Source organism: Zonotrichia leucophrys, chromosome 14 (genome assembly GCF_028769735.1).
Source record: "Zonotrichia leucophrys gambelii isolate GWCS_2022_RI chromosome 14, RI_Zleu_2.0, whole genome shotgun sequence".
NCBI classification, from domain to species: Eukaryota; Metazoa; Chordata; class Aves; order Passeriformes; family Passerellidae; genus Zonotrichia; species Zonotrichia leucophrys.
Genome location: NC_088184.1, coordinates 9,848,778 through 9,872,079, shown reverse-complemented (window position 1 = coordinate 9,872,079; position 23,302 = coordinate 9,848,778). Strand labels below are relative to the sequence as shown.

The following is a 23,302-nucleotide window of genomic DNA, read 5'->3' as shown; positions in this document are numbered from 1 at the left end:
AACTAATTGTGTGATTTGGAATCAGTGAACATTAATGTTTTTGTTTGCTAAAAATATACAAACAGGTGAAGAAGTTTTGTATCAGCACCTTGTGTAGAGGCTGGGAAATTTTGTCGGCCACACAGACACACACCCCTTTTGAGCAAGAACAAAGCAACACCTTCCTCGCTGGCACCAAAAGGTGTCAGAGGGTTTATCTGCCCCGGAGGGTTTAAAAAGGCGCTGTTAGATTTTATTTCCCCGGCGGACTCGGGGCTTTGCTGCGGCCGCGGGGTGAGGGCGGCTCCGGGCCCAGGCCGGGCCCCGTGTTGCATGCGCCGGCCGGCAGGGGGCGCCCGCCGCGCGGGGATCGCCCTCAGCCGCCTCAGCGCCGCGGCCGCCACACGGGACGGGGCAGGGGACCCGGTATACGGGACATGGGACATGACACGGGACGGGACATGACACGGGGTGGGACGGGACGGGCGGAGGGGCAGCCACCGTCCTGAAAAGTAGCAGCGACCGTGCGGTGGAGCCCCGTGCAACCCTGAGGCCACACTCGGGGTCATCACTGCCCCGAAGGTCGGGGTCACCACTGTGCCGAAATGCTGTCCTGTCCCTGCACAAGGCTTGTGTGTGTGTGTGTGTGTGTGGGTGGGTGGGTGGATGGATGGATGGATGGATGGAGCATCCATGTGTGTGCTCCTCAGAGAGAATTTTCTCTCCTTTGCTCAGTGCACTGGAGTGCCCCATCCCACCATCCCTCAGTGGGACATGCTGCATGATTAGGAACTGAGGGACAATGTCCATCCTGTGAGCAGCAGCAGCTTCACTCTCACGGAGGAGAGCAGCTGTGAATTCTAGAATCACTGATGTTGGAAACAAGACTATCAAGTCCAACCATTCCCCCAGCACTTCCAAGGCCACCGATGAAGCAAATCCCCAGGTGCCACATCAACACATCCTTTAAAGCCCCCCAGGGATGGGGACTCCACTGCCTTCCCGGTCCAGTGCTTGATAACCTTTTGGTGAAGAAATTTTTCCTAATATCTAATTGAAACTTTTTTTTTTGGTGCAACTTGAGGCCATTTCCTCTTGTCCATCATTTTTCATTTGGAGAAGTAGTGATGTTAATGGAGTTTCAATCTACAATGACTTAAATTAAGGAAAAAATGAAAGCAGCCCACAGAATAAAACGCAGCTGGAGCGTCAACATTTATGGAAATCACCTGAAGGTGCCCATGACTCCAGTGGAAGGTCTCAGAAACAGGGAAGCAGAAGGAGTAACAAACAGGCACGTTCTGCTTTAATAACTCTGTAAGATTGGTCCTTTGTGGTAATATAAATTAGAACTTTGTCATTTAAGGAATCTTTTCAGGCATAATTAAGATACAAAATGAGAATAGACCACAGCAATAAAAGTTCTCTTATCTGATCAAAAGCATGCACTTAATAGCAAAAAAAATGAATATTATGCCATAGGTTTTTAATGTCTTTTCAGTCGCCTGTCCTTAATCTATTCTTCTTTCATTATATGCAAAGCACTTACAATATTTTGAATAAAATCAAAAAGGAAAAAATAATCTAAAAATCCAAATGCACTTGCTAATTAAATAGCAATGCCCTTACTTCCATTCAGGCAATCTCGATAAATTACAGTCTTCCCATACTAATTAACTTCAAGTTTAATGGATTTCTCTCACCACCGCAAGCTATGTAACAAAACACAACATGCTCAACTTTACAAAAACAAGTCAATATTGAAACTGGTCGCTTGATTCTGCTCCAGCAGAGCACTCAAGCAAGTGTGTCAGTGCAAACACAGGAGGGGCAGCTCCCTGTGGTGATGGAAAGTGCCCCATGGAAAGGTGAGCAGCACAAGAGCCAGTGCTCAGGACCACACCACTGTACATGTGCAGTGAGCTCCTGCACTGCAGAGCTCATGCCTAACGCAAAAAAGCACTTTGTGGCCACTATCAGGTTTTTCTCACCCTCAGTGAACTCACTTGCAATGAATCCAGAGTATTTTCATGGGTCACAGGGGACTGGTTTATGAGAGACAGCATGGCCTGTTCTCTGCCATCCCAGACAAGTGCCCCATGCAGGAACACTGCAGCCACAAACAGGGATTGAGCTGCACTTCTGAACTGAACCTCATCAACACAGAACAGCTCATGGGAAGCTCTCTATTTGCATGTTAAACTGTTTTTTTTTGTATTTAGTCAGACCATTAAAGTAAGATACTTCTGTCACTAAATTATCTGCTTATTGAGGAGTCCATAAAGATTACCAGAAAGTAAGTCTGAGTTAAAACATTGTGAAAACATAACAGCAGTCATCCAAGACAGCATTAGAAAATGAATGCCAGTCTCTGATCCTGAGGAAGGGAGATGGGTCAGTATAGTTTCCCTCAGCCACCAGGAAAACACTTGGAGGGAAACAGCTTGAATTTTGAATCCGAAATTACTCCAGGCAGCTCTACCTGTGGAATTTTGAGTTCTTTGAGTGATTTTTTTCCCTTTTAATGGCAGTAGGATATCAATGCTCTACCCTGTCAAACAACTGCAAGATTCCACTAACAGATAAAATTATTCATACTCGGTAAATGAGTGTTTCATATCACAGGTCCACCTCCACAGCAGAAGAGAGGCATCCATTTCCCAGAGATACCTCAGACAGGCCCTGCATTCTGAACAATCCAGGACCAATCCAGACAGGCCCTGAATTCTGAACAATCCCCAGGACCCATCCAGACCACACAGCTTGGATGGGGAGGGGGGAAACATTCACAGCAAGCTGATTTGCAAATAACCATTATTTTATTCAGGTACTGTAATCTTTTCTGTTCTGTTCCTTCCTTCTCTTTGGCTTGTTAATAAGTAGTGGGGGAAACCTGCTTGCAGACAGGAAGACACCGTATAATTAAAGGTAAAGTATTCGATTTAATTCTGTAAGAAAAACATCAATTTTCCTAATACACTGTGTGAAATGAGAAAAAGCAGGTAAGCAGTGCATACATTTTTTATTAACATGAGGACCCTGAACTATTACTAATGAAGTACAGAACGAAAAGACAGGACTCAGTAGGAAAATACCATCCATTAAATGTCTCCCTGGGGATCAAATGACACTTACAATTGAAAGACATTAACTACCTCCTACATTTCAATTGGCTACCAGCAGGATGCCTATTTGTAGAGATTTGTGCTGCCTGTACTCTGTTAGTGTTAGATGCCACATTAATATTTTCTGACCTTTGCAGTAGACATTGCCCCTTTTTTTCCACAGACCAGCAGCCTGATTTTACCTTTTAAAACCGTTGATCCTGTTAAAGAATGAGCATAAGAGCAACTCTGTGAGCATGCAGGGCTCTGCTGAAGCCAACAGAGCTGCTGAACATGTTCTGAATGTTTTCTGTTACATGTTACCCTTTACAACAAGACTTCTCAGGTTCTTTTTGTAAAAGCGTACCTGTCTTTTACTAAATGCCGATCACCAAAGATCAAAAGGCTTTTGAAATATTTCCCCTAAGAAAAGGGAAAAATAAGAACTTAGAAATTCCTTCATTTCAAAACTGATTAATCAAAGGCAGCTCTTTGATCAGTAAAGGAAGTCCTTGGCTCCAAGACAAGGAGCACTTTAATAGGGAACGATTGCACCTCGCTGGGTGTGGTGTCCTTGAGGCAGGTGTTGGGCTCTCATGGGTGTCACCACCAGGACAACAAGGCACAACAACTATTCATTACTGTACCACCTGAAAACTCAACAGCTCCTTCCCATGCTATCTGTTGCCTCCATTTAGCTTCACAGTATGTGGTAATGTTTGCATTAGAGCTCCCTGTGGTTTTATTTACATATATATATATGTGTGTATAGATACACATATCCAAGCATATACACGTATTCCTGCAGTATCTACTGCCATTCAAGTGAGAAAGTGCAGTGATTTCTTCCTGCAGTGGATTTTATGTGACTCCTATAAAAAATAAAATAAAAACAAAAGTGTAGTGGCAAATAGAAGAGATTAAAGATCCCACATCCACAGATGTTTGCAGCTGCTGACAGCGCTGTGATTTAAGGAGCTGTTCTCACATGTCACTGCAGGACAGGCAAACTTCTGCCACAAATAATCATCAAGAGATCCTACCCTTAGAGCCTATTTTTGATCAAATGGAGCCTGTTCAATACTTGCCATGCCCATTGCAGAGGTGGTCACAGCTGGGTGACAGGTGAACTGAAGCTGTCCTCAGGGTACAGAACTCTTCAGGACAGAAGGCACAATGAGGACACTCAACAGCCACACTAAACCATCAGGAATTCCTCCCTTGCATGCTGCTCATTAGGAGTTACTGCAGGATGATGAATTGCCAATGACTTTGAGGAGGGTCATAGGGGCAATAGGAAAGCAGTGGATATATATTATTAACATATATGTTATATGATACTGTTATTAACAGCCAGCATTCTGCTGGTTTTCACACCACAGACAGAGCCTATTACGTAAAAGTGAAATAATTCCTGGGGACTGACTGTCATGTAAGGTGAAACAACTCCCAAAGCAAGCTTTTAAATAAAAAAAAAGAAGATGATAAAGAAGAAACAAAGAGCTGCAGTATAAGGACATTAAAAAGGGACTTTCTGTCCAGAAAGAGATGTAAGGAGGCATTGCATCCTTCAGGGAAATATCAAAGTGAAGCTAAAAGCACTATAAGTATGAGGCAATTCTACAACTTTGGAATTTTCTGGGTAACATCTGTGCTTCTGTAAAACATTCATACTCTTGAGAGTCAATGAGGAAGACAAGGATAATCAAGGCCTGTGTACAACATTTCAGGAAATGTGGGTGGGTGCCATTGTTCACTGGCAGTAACACAGCAATTTAATCACCCTCTGGAAGCAGCAAAGCCAATGCACAGCGAGAGGGATGTGAACTCACAGCTCATCTGCTCCTCTCCTTTTTCAGGTAGATGCTCCTCCATGTGAGGTGCTGCTGGCACCTGCCCCTGCCCTGGCTCTGCCACCCTGAGCAGCCCACAGGAGCATTCCCTGTCACACCAGCAGTCCCCTGGGAGCAGCTCACACCCACCACGTGGCCACTTTGTGCCACCTCTGCTGATGTTGCCCGACCAAAGGTGTCCCTGCTCGGGCAAACCCCTTCTGCCAGCAAGGAGGAAGGGGCAGCAGCCTCGGGCACAGCAGCACTGAGAACACACCTGCATCTGTAGCATCTTCTGAGTGCTCAGCTGAACCTGCAGAGGGCCGTCTGCCCAGGGCCCCGCTGCACCTTCTGAAGTCAGCTGCTTCACACAGAGGAATTCAGGGCAATAGCTGATGTGCTCTCAGCTCACACCCTGCTCTACTCACTACTAATTGTTTACGGGAGCTTTGAATCAACTTTTCTATTTTCTTCCCTCTCTTGCCAGAGCAGCAAATCTACTATCAGTAATTCAGGCAATAGTGTCTCCTGGATAAAATGAACATACAGATGCCCCCCTGCAAACCCCAGATGAGTGGCCAACTGTTTATTACAGTAACACATTCCAGTGTTTGAGCCAGCAGAGATACTTGAAAGAAAACAGAGCTGAGCAGGCCTGATAGACTCAGTCAATAAATGTACAGCAGGTTTGTCATTTTACAGAACTGCATCTCCTGTTATGTCCCACTCTTCGGGAGACTTGAAATACCAAATCACAGGTTAATATATGAAGGTCTGACTCCCCCATGGTCAGCCCTGCTTAACATCAGCTAAAAAGCCTAAAAAATATTCAATCCCAAATGTTCAGCTCTTAGAGGATCACAGAGGGTAATTCAGGTTGGAGGGCAGCCCAGGAAATCTCCATGTGCAACCTGCTGCTCAAAGCAGTGCCAGCCTGAGGTCAGAGCAGGTGGCTCAGGGCTTTGTCCAGTCGGGTCCTGAAAGCTTCCAAGAATGGAAACTTCACAGCCCTGCTAGCAGCCTGCTCTGCTGCTTGAGCGTCATCCTGGGAAAACAGTTTTCCTTGCACTCAGTGTGAATCTCTCTTGCACAGTTTATGCCTGCTGTCTCTGATCCTTCCACCAATTTCACTGAAGAGTCTGGCTCTGCCTTTTGGAGCCTTTACCATTACAGGGCTTTTTATTCCCACATGAAGAGTTTGTATTGATCCTTATTGAATTTCGTGTGGCTCCTGCTGGCCTTTCAGCCTGTCAAGGTCCCTCTGAATGACTGGTCTGTCCTCAAGCTACAGACAGATAGCACCTGGAAATTGGTGTCACCTGAAAACTTGACAAAAGCATGCTCCAACCTCTCCTCCAGGACACTGGTAAAGGTCACAAACAGGACAGGCCCCAGGACAGATACCAGAGTGCCACACTTGCTATATGCCTATGGGTGTGCCTGGGATCAACAAGCTAAGTTGTCTGGTTGAGCTCTTTGTCCATCCAGAATGTAATGTCCCACACTGCCCAGACTGTCTAGGAGACTGATGAAAGCCTTTCTGAAGTCAAGGTAAATGACAGGCAGGCTCCTCATCCACCCACAAATGCTGTAAGTTCATCACTGAAGGCAATCAGGTTAGGCAGGCCTGCTTCCTCAATCTGTGCTGACGGCTCCTGACCTCCTTCTCCTCCTTGTGTCCCAGGAATCACAGTTATGTGATGCACAGACAGTGGAAAATACACATATCACTGGAAATTCCCATTCAACACCAACCATGGCTTGGCTGATGCCACTCTCCTAGCTGAGCAGCACCTACCAGCTAACACAGCTCAGCCATAAGGTGTGAGGGAACACTTCCATCAGAGAGTCACACTAGGAAATAGTTCACAATTAACACGAAAAACTTAGTATACTGTTTAAGGCAATGAGTGCATTTAATCAACTACTTCCAGAAGAGACATACAAAATAATTTTTTTGAAAACTTCTCTTTCTACCCTAGAAATTGCTGTTTCTTACACAACAACCCAAATTTTGATGTATACTGTAGCTGTTTCATAGTGCTGTATAATTTTTAAAACAGATGGGGCTTGTTTAGTTCCAAAGCTCTTGAGCATGCTGGTTTTAAATACAAATCTGGAAAATTTCCACCTAATTTGTGCTTCAAATTTTGCCTGATTTCACAGCAGCTGGATACGTTTCCCTAACTCATGTACTCTCTGAACACGGCCTGTACCTGCATATGCACATTGATCTTCAAGACAGATACAGAGCCATGGAATGCAAATGTTTTCTCAGTGTACATGTGGGACAGCATTACTACTTTCATGAGATTTTACTTGAGTTTCTAAGGCAGGCATGGCATTAAGGATTCACATTCACTCCTTTATCTATGCAGCACATAGCACAGTTGTGAAACTGTTGTAGAATTTTCTGAGAATTTACTTTCTTATTTTAAACAAGACAATTTTTTACATTCCTTTAACATTATAACCAAGTGCCTTTGTACCATCTGTCGACTTACTCACATGGAGCCATAAAAGCATTCTAAGATAATCTAATATACTTTTTATTTGCTAGTGAGTGCCACAATTTAAAATATTTGTAATTCAGATATGACATGGCTACCAATCAGTGCTCAGTATCAGAGGACAAATAAGTATTTTCTCTTTCCGATGATATACAACACTGCAACATCTCAAAAAATACAACATATAAGTTAACAACCCAGCACTGAATCTTTGAAGTCATGAAGTTTTGGAGCATGACACTGCATTGTTCAGATGTGGGAAAGCCTGCAGAGCCAAAGCCACAACAGTTTAAATGTGATATATTTTTTAGCCTAGAAATGCTGGGGATATATGTGGCAATATATTTTTTTAAATTGCTTCCTTTCTCTTGAAAGGGAAGAAAGATTGTTAAGTTTTATTGTGGCGCAGAGAGAATCACATCAGCTCTGAGAGGAAATAACACTGCAATCAAAGAGCCTTCAAGAGTGCATCAAGGATCCAGGAAGGTGCACTGAAACAACTCCTCACCTTCCCTCCATGGATTCAAGGAGGGTGAGCTCTGGTGCTCTGCAAGAGTCAGACACCATGAGGGGAGGGAGGAAAACAAGGGTCCCTAAATTCCAACACCTTGAACTCAGTTCACTGAGAACCCTCAAACCATTCTGCTGTTGACATTATCCTCCTCTCTCTAATACCTGAATATAGCATTTAATGTCACAGCCTGGAAGATGAATGTCACATAGACCATCTGACAAGAAAACAAAACAAAAAAGGGGCTTTGTTTTAGTGGATTGAGAGGAAAGGGCACACAATAAAGCATTTTTATCTTTTATTACAAAATGGTGTCAATAGTGCATGGACATTTTCAGAAGCCCAGAGAACAGGTAAGGCCATGGCCAGTTCTAAAAGCCAATGAAGCAGGAGGGGTCCTGCCAGAAACAACCCTACCTCTGCTTTGGAAAGTTGCCCTTCTATTTTCCTGCTTATCAAGATGGCTTTTATGAAATAAACAACCCACAAGTGCAGAATTTCACTTATTTTGAATGCATCTTTGCAGTTCTTTGTCCTTTTTGGACTTTTGTAACAAGTTATTAAAAATGTCAGAGCACCATGCTAGCTGTACAATCTCAGATATTTGGAAGCACTGCAGATCTGCCAGTAACTCACAGCAAGCAGCAAAGATGCTCTTAGAACACAAAGCTCTAAAGACATACAGTAAACATATATGTGCATCCTATGATAAAGGAATATGTTCCACCTGTCTCTGACTGCCCCATAAGCACTGCAGATGAACTGTCCCAGTCTCTGTTCCAATATTCTAAAGAGCACAAATTTTTCAGCAATACCCAGGAATATGAATTTCCAGTTTTGTGTGCACTCTGTGCAAGGTCTCCATTAACAGCACCTCAGGTGCCACTCTCCTGTCCCTGGAACACTCAGCTATGCTCCTACCTCAGAAACCTGTGGGAGGGATAGATCCAGACGCTGCAGATGGAAGTGGCAGCTAAGTAAAGCATTTCACTTGTAAACCTACCTCCCTGCACAGGAAACTCCTGCATAGGCAATCCTTAGTCATCATTGTTTAAACCCAAGTCAAGGATTTTCATACACTTCCTCCTCGCTCCTTCATGTGTATTTTATTTCAAAGTCCCAGACAACATTCACAGATCTGACACATAATCACACAATTGCTAAATAGTCTAAATGATGTTTCAGACAAAGATTTTTCAGAACTGACACTGATGTCAAAGTACTCCAACAGGAGACTGGAAGTAAACCAGGGATGGGAAAGGGGATAAAGCTGGAATTTTGAACAGTGTGCTGCAGGGCTGGTGCAGGAACCATGGCAGCTTGAGAGGCACATGAGTCAACAAGTAATGGTCCCAACAACCCAATTGCTTTGTGTGTCCACTCATGTAAGCCCGGTACTTCAATGTGTTTACTCACCAAGGGCAAGATACAGCGATGAGCTGGATCAGCAGCGTGGTGACTTCTGATTGGAAACATCTCCCATTTGTACCAGGTTCTGCTAAGACATTTAGTGTCCAATTTGCAAAAATATATGTGCATACTTAAAGCCTATCCTTGACAGCCTGCCAGCTCTTGTGCTGAGGAATGCAATCCAGAAATCCAGAGCTGCTAGGCTCTGTGTGGCTTGCTTGCTCACTCACTCTCACACAAAAAATGAATAGAATTCTCTTCAGAATAGAAAGTTTCTACAGAAAATGAAACTGTTATGGAAACTTGCCATGCTTCCTAAGGGTGCTGCCTTGTGGAAAGCCACAGCCTGGATCTGTGGGTGACCAGGTCATGTCCTGCAGGCATGTGAGCATCACATCCAAGGGGTGTGGATGCTGCTGCCCTGGAGGAGGGCCCTGCCTGTTTCTCAGTCCATGTGAAAGCACTGGGCCCTGAGGCTCTGTGTGCTGAAGGATGTGCCTGTGCTATTTGAGCTCCCAGAGAAACCCCAGCAGTTCAAACATGGGAGTGTGTTTTCTCTTTGTGTTAGGGTGCTGACACTGGGCTGGGTTATGATAACCAACCCTTACACTAGACAGGATAGGCAATAAGGCAGATGAACATTGAATAAACAGGGACAGGCTGCAAAGCCCTCCCTCATTTGTTATGAAGAAGCCTTGTACACTCCATACTTTATACAAAGGTGAGGTTTCCCATTGTTTGAAACCAGTCATTAAGATGCTCCTCCACCCTAATCTCTGCCTCTTGCCAATACACCACAAACTTGTGTGCTCAGGCTTGAAATGGCATCAGTTCTGCATGTCTTTGCACTTCTGTGCTCCAGGGGGTACCTGAGAAGTGTCCTCACAGGGTTTTCAGCCCAGGTTTGAAGACCCTACAACATTCAAATGGATGAGAGGCTTCAGAGAAGTGTCTGAACTTCGGGCTACTCCTCTGAACAGCACTCAGATGTCAGCCCCTGAGGAGTCCAGCCATCATTTTTTGAACCTTATTAACTACTGCTCAAGGGAAATAGCCATAGATTTTATTCATCAGGGGCATTCTGCCATGTGGAGCAATGCTCTCTGCATTCATTTCTTTCTTTTGCAAGGTTTCACCATTGCACATTATTTAGGCATCAGACAAATAATTGTACAATAAAAAGTGGTGACTCAACAGGTTATTGCCACAATAACTGCTCCATCCCCACTGTGTGCAGAGTCAGCTTGGTTGCCTACCCCAGAGATGAAGGCAGTCCCAATTCCTAACCACTGAGCACCATTTATCATCCCCAAGGCAGGAGTGCACATCTCTCAGTCAGTGCTATTAAAGTCACAAGGCATGCTCCAAACTGACAAAGGAGAGAGGGAAACCTCTGCTTTCAACTATAAACAAATCATTCATACACATCTCTAATGTTGCTTCTCCCATTCTTAGTTTACAACCAGATGCAGAGCTTGCACAGGGAAGGCAGAGTAGGTGGAAGCATTCCATCCCCTCATACTTCCACTGTTCTGTCTCCTCCTTTGGTGCCCTCTTCCATTTGATGTTGTATCCCATACACACAGGGATGGGGCAATTTCCTTGTCTTTCTTACTAATTTCTAACAGATTCACAAAACTAAACAGGAGAAAAGGAAAAAGGAACACATGGATTCATTGATATAAACACACACTACACCTACAAATTTGCCACAATACATGTGGGAGAACAGAGACACAGAACCCCACAAAGAGATTGTGCTTCTAAAAGCTTGCAGAATTACAGAGCCTCACGACTCTCTCAGATTCACACAACAAGATGGAAAATTCCCTATCTCTGCATTACAGCTTCAGCCACAGCTACAGCAGACTGGAAAGGACAGCTGTAAGAGTAGAAATAACCTAACAGCTTTTCAGTGGAATACGGGAGCCTCACTTTCCTCTTCTGCTACAGTATCAAAGTCTCTGCAGTTTACCTTTACAGACAAAGGAAAAACAGACCAAACGCAGTGAGAGAAGGTGGCCAAAACGCAGAGCAAGCCTCTGGGGTACAGCAATTCTCCCTCTCTCTCTCCCCAGACATCTCAGACTCCCCCCAAACCCATGGAATTCCAGAGCCACACAGAGGAGCAGGGACTGAAGGCACCATGTGCCCAGGCAGCCCTGGCACTGCTGGAATCACCCTGCACACAGCCATTCCTGCTCATTTGACTTTTTAGTGCTTGTGTGTGGCTCCCCTTCCAGGAGCTCATTACAGCAGCAGCCACTCTCCCTGTCACATCTCAGTGCACGCCAGAGGAGGCTGCCCTTTCATCTCTCTGTTTTTCTAAGCTCAGCTTTAGCACATCAGGGGGAACATCTTTGAAATCCTAACTGATTCCCACTGGAAACAGTGCCAAGTGAAAGCATCATTTCCCACAGACGTTTTCTTTCCCCAGGGCCACAGGCAGGCTCAGCTCAGCCCTGTCCACAGTGTCACCTAGAAACAAAACAAGCCCAATCCCAGTTTGCCCTCTCTCCCAACATTTTCTGGGTCTGTCTGGAGGCAGACAACTCTCCCACCCCAGCCCAGCTGAAAGCATGGTGGTGGCAGAGGGCAGCAGCAGAGCTCCCAAGACAGCTCTGGCAGCTTTCTGAACCTCATTTGGCCTCAGCTTGGGCACTTCAGCCCAAATTCTGTGCCAGAGCTGAGCAGGAGTGGTTTATGGTTTGGTGCTTTGTGCTGGAGCATCCCTGGAGTGGGGGGACAAATGGTGCCCCCAGACAGAGCCCAGCTCTGGGCACTGCTCCTGCCTGGGACACACCAGACCCTGGGCTGGAGTGAGGCTTCCCCACACCCACCACCCTGGTACTTTCTGTTTTCAAACAGCATTGGGAAGAAATATTTAGCTACAGTGAGGAACTTTGTCTCATTATCTGTGTGGCCTTTTTGATGAATTATAAAGAGCTCCTGCTGCTTGCTAAGCATGTTCCAGATGCCACGCCACAGGCAGAGGTTTTTTTGGGTTTTTTGAGTGAAAGAAATGTTTTTTCCAGAGGTTTGCTGTAAATTACAGAATTAACTTTGTGCACTGTGGGCTGGGTGCTCTTGCCAGCATGGAAACACTTGTACAACACTCATGCCAAGCATGTATTCCAGGATTTGTTTTAGGGACATGCCAAGCATGTATTCCAGGATTTGTTTTAGGGAATACATGATCATTCTCTCTATCACACCTACATAGCCTTATTTTTTTTTTTTTGATTTTTCACAATCTTTAATTTCTTCTCAAAACACCCCTATGAGACAAGATATTTTATTATTCCCTTTTTTCCCACAGAGAAACTTTAAGATTTTTATGGATCACAAAAAGATTTAGATACTTAAGTAGAAAGTGGAACCCTAAATCCCACTGAAATGAACCAGAGATAAGTCCTCAATAGGACAGAAATGCTTTAATACTTCACTACATTTCTGCCTAAAGTGCTTTGCCCAAGGTCATAAAAGACTCCTGGAAAAACACCTCCCAACTCCACAATTTGCCCAGTATACTCTCCCTCTGAAAAATGGAAATTTAGCAATTTTGCAAGGCCATTTGGGAAAACAAGACACACCCGTTGTGTTAGCCAAGCCCTGATGGGCAGCAGGTATCTCTCCAGAGCACAGCATATCAATGCAGCCATTCTGCTTCCCAGCTTGTTTGGAAGCAGCCTGGAAATCTCAGCACAGGAGTGCTTTGAATCTGGGCAGCACCACCTAGAGCAGAGTAGAGGCTTGAGCCAAAATCCCAGAGTTCCACCCAGCTCCTTAACCACAAGGGCAGTTCCCCTCACGTCATCCCTCTCCCATCTGGGGGCTCAGGATGAATGAACTGTGCTTTTTTCAAGCACCACAGAGAGTGTTTGATGTGGTGAGGCCTGAATTGACTCTTTCAAAGTCCCTGAACTTCTTCTATCCTCATAGAAAAACAAAAGTCTTCAGATTTTTTGTTTTAAATTCAGATCTAGTTACTGCTGAGCTCTGGAAGCAGCATGCACACACAGAAAGCTTTATGCCTCCCTGACTGGTGTCAGGCAGAAAGTAAATTATTTATGAAAGCACTCCATGCAATACTTTATTTTGGATTTAAAGGGGCAGGAGTGATGGGAAGGATAGTTAAAATGCATTCAAACCTGAATCCTCTCATTTTGTTCAGGAACCACTCCCTGCTAAGACTAGCTGCACAGAAGCATAAATATGATCTCATCTCTATTTACATGAATAATCCCATTCAATTCACTGGAGTTGCTCCTAATTGCCACAGATTTATAGAGGATAAGATCCAGGATTTGCCAAAAAACTTCCCTGGTGCCAGTGCTTTGGGGTGTTTGCAAACACAAACCCACTTTTCCTCCCACTGTCTGATCCACTTGTAGTTTTTCATTTTCCAGGCACAAAGTTCCTCAATCCATTGCTTAAATTAGCAGTAGCCAGACAGCCCCAAGCAGCCTTTGCTACATGAAGCAAAATTGCTTGAAGTGCTGTGCTGCTGCAGAAGGACTGAGATCCCAAATAATGGAGTAAAGCTGTCAGTTATTTCCCAGTTTGCTAGGGTCATATATAATCAAATATTTCTAAGTGATTGTGGCTTAGGACAAAGCCCATCCTTAACCACCACAAAAGGTTTAACTTAAAAGCACATTAAAGATGGGATTTTGGAAAGTACAGAGCAGAAGCCATTCCTTGAGATGAAGGCTTCTACCTATCTGGTACTTGTATATACAGTAAGTCTGGCTGGAATTTCAGAGAAGTTAAATGATTTATCCTCAATAACTTGTTAACATACCAGGGTCAGGCCACCGAATGAAGGCTGAGCCTCACAAGATGTGAAGTTGTGCATCAGCTTGCCCAAACATTCCCAGGAACGCTCCAGGAGAACACTCCAGGGAGCAGACTCCAGTTTGCCTCTCTCCCCATTGCCATGATAAATTTCTATCTCAAGCCTGGGTCTAGATCCTTAAACCATGTCCCTTTGCAGGGTTTCCCCACATCTGTGGTTAAGCAGCAGGACTGTGCTCACACTGACCACAGTCAGAGCTGCCCTCAGTTCCCATGAGATTGTTGTGTCTTCAATAACACCTTCCTGACATTGTCCTAATCCAAAAATACTGGTAAAAAATAAGGAAAGTGAAGTTGAACTGTCTGTCATTACACTACACATGGCAGGTTTTGCACTCCCACAGCAGCTCTGCAAGTGCTAACACAGCCTGGAGATGAGAGGGAATCGTGTGGCCCCAAACTCTGGGGGTCCAGGGCTGGTAACACCCGGACAAAGTCTCCTGGCTGCCTATCACCTGCAACATTGGGACTGGCCCCACCTTTGAGTTCTGAAACCCAGAGACTGTGATGTTTCACCTAGTTCAGATGCATGAGCTTGTTTCCTGAACACAATAAACAACAAGTCAAGTGCCCAGGAGAAAACCTAAGAGATTGGCATCTTCTTTTGGTCATGAGCACCAGCATCAGCAATCTCTGTGCTAAAAAGAGCTGCTGCCCTTGACTTGGATTCCACTTCTCTTCCAGAATGAGCAGTGAAAACCACTGTGCAGAGCTTGCAATGTACCCAGCACAGTGGGTACATTTTTTCATTACAAAGCTTCTCCAATCTCATAAGGAAAAACAGCTCCATATTTCTCAAGCTACTTTCATAACTGAGTCAGTGCTGAACTTTCCTGAGTGCAAAGGATGCTCCCAAGTGCAGATAAATGAACTGGCTTGGCAAGGTTTCTTTCACCCCTACAGCAGCATGAGTTACCAGGGCTGGGTTCTGTCCCTGGTGGACAATACACCTGGATGTTGAAGACTGCCCATTTACTTCTTTGTGTCCACTCCACTGTCAACCACATCAATGTCCTCATCATTTACATGCCAGAACTGAAAGAGGAAACCCTTTCTTCCCACTTGAGAAAGGCTGCAATAAACTTTCATTAACTTTGTTTTGGACTTCCACACTTCATGTCCTTTAGTGCCCACTGTGATATACTAAACTGAGACTTCTACACTCAGAGGCCCAGAGCTTCCTTTCTTGTCTCTCTTCATGCAGACATTTACACTTCTGATAATTTAGGGTCATTTATTCCAGCAAGGAGGATGTGACATTTTGTGCCAAATCAGCCCCAGAATGTGCAGGCAGAGCACTCAGCTCTTCTTTCTCTACTGCTTACCCACAGACCAAACAGCAGATTTGGCCCTGCTGGGAAAAAGATTAAAATTATACTGTAGAGACAATTTATTTTTTAGCTCAAGCACAGTTATAACTGTAGAACTGGGACATCAATCCAGTATGAAATAATACTTTAATTTAAAAAAATCACTAGCATTTAAAGTAAGATTCCTCCAGTCAGTGTGCATAGATCCTTCCTCCCCAATTTTTAGTTTATTTAGGTAGAAGGGTGTTTATTTCTGCTGCTGCTCAGATCCTGAATATGAAGATTTTTACAAGCTTTCTCCTTTCACTTTTTTTGAGCTGCATAGCAAATAGGCCACCATCTTAGCAATAAGGCTACAAGATCTCATGTCAGCATACAAACAAAAAAAAGGAAAAAGGAAAAGTAGAGCTAAACTTTCCTGTAACATTTCAGCAGCTGTTACCATAGTAATAATTCGTTTCACAACGCCAGCAAACATCATTTCAAGGATTTCTCCAAGTGCCCGTGGAAGAAGTAGCAGCCATCAATAACCTCCTTCTATAAAGCTCCCTAAAATTGTCACAGACCTTTCTCTTCTGTTATTTGCTGAAAGCAGAAACAAAACAATGAAGGCTAGAAATAACATCACTGTTGAGATGGATAGATGTGAGAAGAAGCAGACATGAAAAACAAACGTGCTGCATCTCTGTGTGCCCAAGGCCTAAGTTTCTCAAACAGTCATTGACACCAGCTGTCAACGTGAGATGAGTTGGTGCCCAGGCACCCAGGATCCTAAATAGGAAGAGCTTTATACACCAAACCAACCCTTTTATTGTCTGGAGGGTGTCACCCATGGAGCAGTCTTGTGAAACCAAGCCATGCTATGATAGCACTTTTCATTGCTGGAGGTTTCTGGGTGGGTTTGGGGCATGCTGCAAAGATCTCAGGGCAGGGGAGATCGGCTGCTGACTTTGTTTGCCAGCGCTGTGGAGGTGCAGATGTAATTGCAAATAGAATTGTGGTCCTGGTGGCAGAAGGACTGACATCAAGTTATGCTGTTTCACCTGCAGACACAGAAAGCTGAATCATCTACTCCCTGGGTTTCCGTAAATTCACTGGGATTGCACGGTTAGAGAAACAATGGGGTGGGCAGCCTTAGGACCTCCAGCACCTAACAGCATTTGGGGAATACACGGGTAAAATTCCTTCCCAATTCAAAAGTGATTTCTTTAACTTTGTATGTCTGCAAGAATGGCCACAGTTTCCCCATCAGTCTCTCCAGCACAGCAGGACGCATCACTGAAGCTCCAGCACCTCAGTCTGGGTTTCTCAAACCCCTATAACTCAGTTTCTGCAAGCGTCTCCTGGGACAAAGAATTACAAAGGGGAATTCTACCTCTTCAGTATAAAAAACCACCATAAATACACATGCAAACTTGGTATTGCTTAGAAAAGTTAATTACCTGTCAAAGTTTACTTCATGCAAGTTCCAGGGCAGAGATAATGTAGGGTTAAGTACACTCCTAATACATTCCTCAGATATACTCTTATTTTTCTCTCATGTTCAAACACCACCAGCACAGCAGATCCTATACTACAACTGCAGTACATAGCAACTAGCAAGCCACAAATAATAAATAGAAATATTCAGCAAAGCTCTGACCTTGCAAGAACCTAAACATGCTTAAGGAAAAACACTGCTGAATCCAAGCCATGCTCAGAACCAATATCCTCCTGACCTCTTTGTCAGAAAGGAATTTTTTTTTAGCATTCTTGATACCTCTGGAGTTTGTATTCTGGAACTTCAGCATTAGTCATTTCTCTACACCATTAGAGGAAGAACTTACAGCAAGCTGTCTCAACGCTCATTGTGAAAAATGGGGTTTTTATGATTGGCTTTTTGCAAATATTAAAATGAATACTATACATGTTATGTTAGAAATAATGCTGTATTAATTCTCTTAAGTAGTGTGTTAAATATAGTTTTAGGTTATAACATAATGTTAAAACAGAAACTATGCTATGTAAGATACTTTTTTAAAAAAAGGGCTTGCAGCAAGATAGTAGCCCCAGGACACCTAAATAGTTTAGGGAAAGATAATTTATTGGTCCATTATCAGGAGAAACAAACTTCTTCCCACCTCACTCAACCATGACACCCAGGATCCTAAATAGAAAGAGCTTTATACACACAATGACGCTGTTAGGATTATGAGAAAGAAGTTGATGATGACCAGACAGAATCCTGTATTTGAATGGAATTTATGCATCATGTATGAGATGTATGAATATGCAACAGGTTATTGTTTTTAAGGGTTAATCCTCTGTTAACGTGTGTCCTTTTTCAGGCTCGTGCTGCCCAGAAAAGGTACCCAGACTGTCCGTAACTCTTTTTCTATTGTCTCACATTGTCCTAATTCAAATTGTCCAAATCATTATTACTCTAACTGTATTACTACTTTTATAACCATTTATTACTATTAATATTATTACTATTTACTATTTTAAAATTTTAAAAACAAGCGATTGGCGTTTTTCACACATCACCTGCCTGCCCAGGGCTCCTTTGCATCACTCCAGGCTCGCCCTGGTGGCGGTGCAGAGCACTCAGGGATGCTGTGCTGGAGCCACGGGCCAATGCCACCATCTGTGCCCGGGTCCCTGCTGGGAGGGAGTGAGCAATCCCGGAAAACCAACCCGCAATTCGCCCTCCTGTTGCATGTCAGCCTCTGCTGAACGTCTATAATTAAACTGATGCAGTGATAACGAAGAGGAGATTTACAAAGCAGATTCAGGGACTGCAGAGGCATAAAGATGTGCTTAATTATATGAGTTTTCCCACTGGGTGTTACAGAGTGGCTTCCAGCGGCTCTGTGGAAATCAGCAGAGCTGAGAAGGTTTCCAAATCTGCACAGTGGGGGCTCTTGGCCAAAATCCAGGGTCATAGTGAGGGACCAGGCTCTGCTGCCTTCCTGCCCTCTGCTGTGCTTGGCCCAGAAAGGAAAAACAGGCTCCTGTCAGCCAGTGCAGGCTAAATAAACCCTAAGTTTCACCATCATTTTTCTGTAGAATCAGGTGTTTGCTGTTTTCTCTGTCTTCATGTGGTCAAAAATTGAGCATGAAACGGGGTCCTGAAAATAGTGAAACAAATAAACAAGATTCTATTTTAGTTAGAATAAGTTCTATTCAATTGATACTAAAATGTATTTTTTTGCATCTGGGCAGGATTTTTATTTTCACGAGAGTACACTGACCTAACTTCTACACTGACCTGGCTTCAAAGCAGGAAACAAAAATATTTAACATAAAAAAATACTCAGTTCTCAGGCAGCAGAAGCAGATAGAAGACTGAATTTGCTTCAAATAAATCTACATTCAACCCAAAACTTCCTTTTTCTGTAAAACAAATTTGAAACAAAAATAATTATTGCCCAAATTATTAAACTCTTCCAAAATTCTCTAAAACTACAAACATGGAACACAACAGCCAGGCTGTGGCACTGCAGGCTGGGACAGACCCATGATCTCTGCAGAAAGATGCAAAATCCACTTATCCCGTGGGTCACAAACACATCCAGCACTAAGTCAAGTGCAGATCAATGATTCCCAAGTATTTCAGTGTCCATACAACATTAATATTTGTGTTACTTTAAAGATATCACATTAGACAGCAAGGAAAAATATTTGTAAACTTCAATGCAGCTTGTTTGCAATGGTATTGTGTCAAAAAATCTTTTTCCATGTCAATCACACAGCTTCAGGATAAGGAGTAAGAAAGTGGTTTAGATATTCATTAATTAGTGCTTAGCTTTACTTGAAAAATGCATCCCTCACAATGTGCCATGTTAATATCCCATAGCATTTTGAACATTATTAGTTTTATGCTTATTAGGCATATCCTGCTAGAAGAAAGCATTTTAAATTAGATTAAATCTTATACATGTTTAATGCGGTGTTCTCACAATTTAAAATGCTACTCTATTAAAATAGCAGAGAGAGAAATTGACTCACAGAATAAGGATGTGAAGAGAATAGATCATGAGTGAAATGAATAATAGATTAACTGGATAATCATATTACTACCTATATGAAGAGTATAAATCACAACAATCTAATGCTGTCACAGCAGAAAAAGGGAGAGCAGGCTTTCCACTACTTAACTATGTTCATTATCTAATAAGAAAGTAAGAGGCAAGTGTGATTAGCGTTAATGAGAGGCCATTTCATTGCAGCTGATGGTGGGTATCAATTCCAAAGCATATTGGATAAGAACGTTGTTCTGGAGATGTTCTTTGCAGTCTGTGGAAAGCCATTCCACCCTCACTCATCCTAAAGCAGCCCAGACTGCCCCTCACCAGGGCTGAAAGAGCAATCTCACCCACCCTCCTGCATCTGGACAGATGTTCACTGCCAGGACCATCACCCCAGCACAGCATCCTCCAACCTGACAGCCCTGAACTGCTCATGGGAAAACAGCCTGTGGATAACTCCAGGAACAATGAAAAATCATTAGGAAGGCAAAGCAAACGCTACCAACAGTTGGAGTGGATGATCTTAGAGATCTTTTCCAACCAAAATGAATCTATGATTCTATGACAGCAGTGGAAATACTCCCAAATACCTAAAAAAACCACCCTATTATATATCTTTCATATATACATTTGATTTATTCGCCTATATAATTGCTATGGGTGTATATCTAAAGCCAAGCCTGCTGCACTAAATTAGAGATTACTGTTACCATTAGGTGAGAAGAGACATTGATCAGGTCACAATAGAGCAGGGCTCTTACTTCAGCCTGTTATCCAACCCCAATACAGCAGGGAGTTCATTTTCCTTCCTGTGCAGGATGCACAACTGAAGGTACTCAGCTCCGTTGGAGTCCCTTAGCCAATGGTGGATTAGCAGAGGATGCTGGAGGTGCAGTACACAAAAATGGGAATTACAGAACCTGAAACCAGGACTCCTTCACAGAAGGAAGTTTCACTGAAACAACATGGCCCTCTGGACCAGTTGCAACCTGTCCATGATGCTCTCCAGCCAGCCAGCCTTCCCTTCCTCTGGTGTCACCTCATCCCTTCTTTCTCAAAGAGCAGAGAACAGTCAGGACCCCTTGGAAAATGGGGCCCTATTTATATTCAAATATAAATTCCTAGGAAAACCATGAAGAGCTGAACACGTTCAGAGGGACCTGCTGGTGGCATGGCCAGCTCTTCAAATACAAAGCTTGCAGAACAGAGCTGATTAAAATGGCAACTGGCACACACAAACCAGAAGCTGCCACCCGACAGTCTGTCTGCTAATGAGAAAGTAACATTTGTTAGAAGTTTCTAAGCTTGACCTTGTCTGCATCAGATTGAAGGAAGAGGATACAAAACAGGAATAGCTGCTGGCATTAGGAGCTGATTGTCAGCTGAATTCAGCATCACAAGGGCTGGCAGTCAATCTGCTCCGTGGTCACTGAGTGCTCTTGGTAGGACGTGTTTAAAAGTCCAGGGACTCAAGGGAAGGAGGGAAAAAAGCAGGGAGAGATATTGCACAAATGCCAAATAGAGCACAGCATCACCACGGACAGTAAGGGCCAGATTCTAAATTCCAGTCGCAGCTGTGGGGTAGGAAAGGGAGAGAAGAGAAGATCAGTGGCAGCAGACCCTTAGTCAGGGACACTTTTCAAATCTGGATCTCCAAGAAGTTTTCTGTGAAAGTAAGAGCTCTCCCAGGCACTGAAAACCACATTGTGAGTGCTCTGTAAGCCTGAGCTGGCTGCCATCAGCCTCTCAGATACAGCCTGGGCGTGCTTCAGGGTCTCCTCTGGGTAGGTGTACAGCTCCTGCTACACAGCACAATGACCTCACTCACACCTTGGGGGACACCAGATGTCCTCTGTCACATGGAAAATCATGATGCCCTCTCACATCTCAGAGAAGTTCTTCAAGAAACATACTTCTGCTGCAGGAAATTGTGATTGTGGCATTCAATGACACCACACTCAGCCACTAAAGCATCCTTGAAGGTGCATGCCTGGGTACAGTATGGGGGAATTAAAGTTGCCTCTGTGTAGATTGGTTTGACTTGAAGAACCTTCCCAATGAGTCCTGGAGCCCAGGATCACTCACCAGACCTCTGTGCAAGGCCTGACAGCTGCTGTGTGAGAAAAGCTTCCCATCAATTAAGTGTCAGTGATTCAGCTATGACGAGGCAAGGTGACTCAGGAACACCAGCTCAAGCTGCCATGTTCCTGCAAATCAGTGAGTGCCCGGCTTCACAGCTTGTGCACAGCTCACTGGACAGCCATGCAGCAAGAGCAACATCATTCTGGTAGCTTGGGCTCACAGACATTACCCAAAAATCACTGCCACAACAGGAGCACGTTGTTTCATAGCAGTTGGTGCAGCAGTGGCTTTGGATGCAGATCTATGAGCAAGTGCTGGTTTTATGTCAACCCTCAGCATTTAACAGGTCTCATAACTCAGGCCCTCAAACAAGAGCTTTTATTCCTGGGATAGTCTCTTCCACTTATAAAATTACCATTGCAGAATATATTATATATATATATATATACATAGAATACATATACAGAATATATATATTTGCAATATATATGGCAAAATATATTCCCACTGTCAGGAAACCTTATTTAGTGCAGTCTGCTAAAAAGGATTGTAACCAAATCTTATTTTCCAACAGTGTAGCTGTAGCAAAGTAAGGATGCAAGCGAGGAGGAATATCTTTTGTTATTCTAAGTGATCTATATAGAAAAGTGACACAGTTATGGCCTGAAGAACCTGAGTGGGAACTTTTTCAAGGCTGAAATGAAAACAACAAACTGGCAACAAAATTCCTTGGAGTCCAACTTCCCTGCACTAATTGAGAAAAGGACAGAACAGAAAACAGTCTCTCCAAAGATTCTGGACCTCAAAAATATAGGACATGTTTTTCCAAGTGCTATTCAAACATGTAGGCAAGACTGCTGCTGCTCCACATATTGCAGTTTAATGTTACACTATGCAAAGTGACAAAAAATATTAAAAAATGAGGACAAAAAGAGAAAGAAGGGCAAATGTAGCATACACAATTTTATAGAGGCCTCTAAAGAACTGTTGCCCAAAAACTAAAGAACATAAGATGCCCAAAAAATGACTGAAAAAGTAGAAAGGATGAGACTGGGGAGTTCTTGGGGGAAAATGATGAGATGATAAGAGGCACAATACCACAATTTAAAAAAAAACAACCAAGTTTGGCTAAAAGCAAAGTCTCATTTGATGAAAAGTAAAGGAGGCAATTAGGAGCAAAAAGCCAATATAAAATGACTGAGAAGGAGGAAATCAATAGGAATTGCTGTAAACAATATTAGAAAAGATGAAATATTTATTAGGAAAACTAAGAATGACAGAGGAAAAAGTCATCTCAGGCCTGGCTGAGAACAGAATTAAAGAGAGCAAAGGAACTTCAGCAGCACAGCAGCAACACAGCCAGCAAAGTTTCCAATGAAATGCAGAAGAGGTCACATGTTCAATACATATTTCTTTTCCATCTATGAAAATGGCAGTAGGAAAATTAATTCTTTTCCAATCCTTGAGTAACTAAAGAGGATGTTAAAGTTCTAGGAGTAAACATTTTAAGTCAACTAAGGAGAGTCTACACAGAGGAGCTGGAGCAGAATTAGATGAGATCTTTTTAATTTTTAATAAACATTGATATCTCAGTGAAATCCATTCATATTCACCAGGTTCACTTAAAGCCAGATTTGTGGTTGTGTATCTAGGAACAAGAAGTGTACTTAGGCACAGCTACAGAACAGGGGACTGCA

General features: G+C 43.4%; 1 long non-coding RNA gene across 4 annotated transcripts in view; it reads right to left on the bottom strand.

The window, feature by feature from the left end:
• LOC135454274 (uncharacterized) overlaps nucleotides 1-23,302 on the bottom strand; it is a 97,937-nt gene that overhangs the window by 9,219 nt on the left and 65,416 nt on the right. The window lies entirely within an intron of this gene.